This window comes from Pinus tabuliformis, chromosome J, assembly GCF_031772625.1.
Source record: "Pinus tabuliformis cultivar Carrire ecotype Pingquan chromosome J, CPIR1, whole genome shotgun sequence".
Classification (NCBI taxonomy): domain Eukaryota; kingdom Viridiplantae; phylum Streptophyta; class Pinopsida; order Pinales; family Pinaceae; genus Pinus; species Pinus tabuliformis.
In genome coordinates this window covers 146,556,440-146,560,977 of record NC_142295.1, presented here as the reverse complement: position 1 = coordinate 146,560,977, position 4,538 = coordinate 146,556,440, and positions in this window count along the sequence as shown.

The window sequence follows — 4,538 nt, the reverse complement described above, 5'->3', positions numbered from 1 at the left end:
AGGGAAGTTGCATATATACGTGAATTTGTTACTGCACAGTCGCGTATATGATTGTTTGAAGAAAGGCAGTAGGGACAGATTCAAGAAAAGGATCAGTTTTTCTCTAATTGATAATGGTTGCATTTTGATAATGATGTGTGGATATGATGGTTAGAAGTATTTTGGTTCTAACTTGATATTGCTGATGTCTTGATACTTCTTATTAATATGCATGATCAGATCTGACAGATGGCACAGGTTTAGGGGGAGCATATGCTCTTAATGCATTGTTGGCATTATGGTTAATAGTCCTTGGTGATGATGCTTATATGGATAAATGATTCTTCTTGCTATGATATGGTTATGAGTTGTTCAGATGATTCTTGGGGTTACATAGTTGATATTTAGATCAGATTTGTGGTTGATTCTCTAATGGTGCTTACATGGTGATCTTCATAAGGATAAGGAGCAGTACATAATTCACATCTTCTTTACTTGATGATGAGTCACTCATATGCTATTGTCGTCATATGCATAAAGATCATATACTACAGTTATGATGCAGGATTCCTATTGTTCTTAGCACATATATGGATGAGGATTGTTGGCTGGATACATGGATGATTATTCAAAGTTACATTGTTGGAGACATGATGATGATGAGTTCTTACCTATATGATGATAGGTTGTTTCATTGATGCAGATATTCCCAATTGATGATACTTGGTTCATGCAGATCTGGATGGCTATGGTGTTTCTCACATATGAATGATTCTGTATATACAAAATTATGTTCAAAAGGATGAGTTGATACGGAAATACCTTGATGATTCATGCACTAATACAAGTTGCTTGTCTAGTTGCTGTTGACAGATGCTATGAAGCAGATCATACAGTGTTGTTGCTGATGTTTATCATGATCTTATTTAGGTGTTTGGTCTTTGTTATAAATGTCATGTATATCATTCGATGTAAAGGTCATATCAAGACTCATGATGTAATAGTGTGTCTCTATTTATTGTAGTCATTTGATGAGATCTCTTCAGGTCATGTAACGGCCTATGTTGGTTTCCCCACTATGCCTGGGATGAATGATGTTATTCTCTTATGTTATCATATGTAAACTTTTGGTATATCACCATTGTGATGGGAGATAGATGTATGTATGAGTCTTTGGTGATAGGAAGGTCATTTATGATGTATAGAGTCATGTTCTTCTTGTAGAACATCTTTTTGCAGACCTTGCTTACAGTCAGGGGGAGCATGAACAACATATTTCAGCAGAGCAGAGATTTCAGCATGGACAGATTGGTGCACCATGGCATATACAAAGGGGGAGCTCATTTAGAGATTTCAACAGGTACTCAGAGGGAGTATGGACAGCAAAGGAAGAGAATATCTTGGTCCGCCCTTTGCCCTTGATGTCAAAGGGGGAGAGTGATTTGGTATTGTTGCCATCAAGTCCAAAGGGGGAGATTGTTGGCATTATGATGCATGTGTTGTACTTGATGGCAAACAACTCATAGAAGATCAACTCACTTATATATATCTAGATGAATCTACGGAAGAGATATCAGATGACAATTCTCAGTATGACAAGTCCAAAGGGGGAGATTGTTGGCATTATGAGACAAGTGTTGTCCTTGACGGTAAATCACACAAATGATAAATTACAGTGCAACAAATTTATTTGATAAATTATAGTGAAACAAAGTTTCCTTCATGTAGAGAAAAGTTCACGCACTTTTATGCAGAGAAAAGTTTATTCCATGTAGAGAAAAGTTCACGCACTTTTATGCAGAGAAAAGTTTATCCCATGTAGAGAAAAATTCACGCACTTTTATGCAGAGAAAAGTTTATTCCATGTAGAGAAAAGTTCACGCATTTTTATGCAGAGAAGAGTTTATTTCATGTAGAGAAAAGTTCACGCACTTTTATGCAGAGAAGAGTTTATTTCATGTAGAGAAATGTTCACGCACTTTTATGCAGAGAAGAGTTTATTTCATGTAGAGAAAAGTTCACGCACTTTTATGCAGAGAAGAGTTTATTTCATGTAGAGAAATGTTCACGCACTTTTATGCAGAGAAAAGTTTATTTCATGTAGAGAAAAGTTCACGCACTTTTATGCAGAGAAGAGTTTATTTCATGTAGAGAAATGTTCACGCACTTTTATGCAGAGAAAAGTTTATTTCATGTAGAGAAAAGTTTACGCACTTTCATGCAGAGAAAAGTTCCCTTCATGCAAGAGAAAAGTTCACGCACTTTCATGGTTGGTTCATGGTATTAGTTCGACAGTTTTTGATCCTATGGTTTTGGCCCGTGGTATTGCATCCAAAAGTGTTGATCTCACGCACTTTCATGGTTGGTTCATGGTATTAGTTCAATAGTTTTTTATCCTATGGTTTTGGTCCGTGGTATTGCATCCAAAAATGTTGATCTCACGCACTTTCATGGTTGGTTCATGGTATTAGTCCAACAGTTTTTTGATCCTATGGTTTTGGACCGTGGTATTGAGAAAGGACTAAGGCTATAAAAGAGGAAGGAGATCATTTGGCAAAGCATCTTCTGAATTATTGAATATCTGATAAAGTGCTAGATCTGGAATACTATGATTGGGTTATGGTGCAGATCTGGATCTGAGCTAAAGAGGGATCTCACCGGTTGATGGAGAACAAGATCTAAGGATAGATTGGGATCAAATGGTTTGAAATGAACTATCTCTATATATTTGATTATGCTTATTCTAGATCTGTATACTGACGCATGTAATGATCTGAACTGGGTATAACTTAAGTTTGAAATCGCTGCAAGTCATGTTTGAATATTTATAGATCTGTATGCGAGTTGGATTTGGTGTAAGCATGTATGTATGTAGGTTTGGTTCATTGTAGTAGCATATACAATTTGAGCTATGATATTTGAAGTCACAGGTGGTTCTGGTTGTTGATGGGTTCTGATGACAATTTAAAGGTGTCAGTATTCTGCATATCCTGTTTGGTTGATTGTGTTTAGCTTCAGTATTGATGGATGAGAACTAATATTGGATCAGGATCATAATGACTCATATTTATGTGATCTGATGGACTAGATCTGGGTGCTAACACATATATTATCCTTGTATATGTATTGATATGGTGTTTGGGTGATTCATAAGATTGATTGATTATGTGCTTCAATGATATTAATGGGTCCAGTATGAAAATTGGATGAAACGTGGCCTTTCAGATTATGATGTTGTGCTTCAGTGTATCCAGTCTGAAAATTGATGAAACGTGGTACCTGGAGGAAGAAAGAGAAGGTTGTAGCCTTCGGTAGGTCCGCACCTACGTACTAGTACATCAGCTAGTACAAGAGCCAAGGGGGTGGTAGCTCCCTTCTAGTAGCAGCTGGAAAACAAGTAAAGGTTGGAGCATCTCAGCAGGTAGCAGCCTGCGCAAAGGGGGTTGTAGCTCCCTTCCAGGAGAGTCTGGAGAACGAGAGAAGGTTGTAGCCTTCTGCAGGTAGAAGCCTGTGTACTAGTATAAGTCTGCACCAGTACAGAACTATTGTAAAAGGTATTTCTTATTAAATAAGATTGAGACGACTTGCAGCAGGTGGTTTTCACCCACATTGGGTTTCCACCTTACATCATGGTGTTCATGTGTGCTTCTTGTGTGTGATGATCAGTTCTATTTTACTGCTCTAGTTTACTGCTCATATGGTTAATAGTGTTCTGATGCACTCATTGAGATCAACTAACTGAATCATATGTTTAATGGATATATACTTGTTGCATCACATATGAATCTTAATATGGAAAGAGAAAAAGTTATATTGATCTGATAATACTGATTCACACCCCCCCCTCTCAGTATTATTTCCAACACTAGGTTGATTTTATTTTATTTTTTTTAATTTTTAATTTTTATTTTTAATTTTTATTTTTTACTGATTTTAATGATATTTTATTAAAGATTTTTTTTAAATAATAAAAACCTGATCAAGGGAAGATAAAAGATAATGAAGGCAAAAGAAAAGCTTAAGAAACCAAAAGGCCAAGGAAATGAAAACGATGGACGGGATGAAAGGCTTGGAAGAAAGGGCTGGGATCCAGCAACTACTAATCTTCCAACCGTCATCCCTATTGAGATTATTAGTCCTTTTCTCGATTTCAAGGGCTTCCCTAAATTTTCGATGGTGAAACTGCGCAACTTTGGCAATAACACTAGCTTCTTCGATACAAACATGATGTCTAGTCTTCTCGGCATGCTTTGCAAGGGCAGAGGACTTGGCCCTACCATGCTTTATTATTTTTTATTTTTATTTTTATTTTTTAATTTGAAGAAAAAAATAAAAATAAAAATAAAAAATAAAAAATAATAATAAAATTATTAAACAATTTTAAAAAAATTTAAATTTTAAACAATTTTAATAAAAATTAAATTATTAAACAATTTTAATAATTTTATTTATTTATTTATTATTATTGTTATTATTATTAGATAAAATAAAATAAAATAAAATTCAACCGGCAGCCGCGCCACCACCGGGCGGCGGGAGGGCTGTTGGGCGATTCCCCG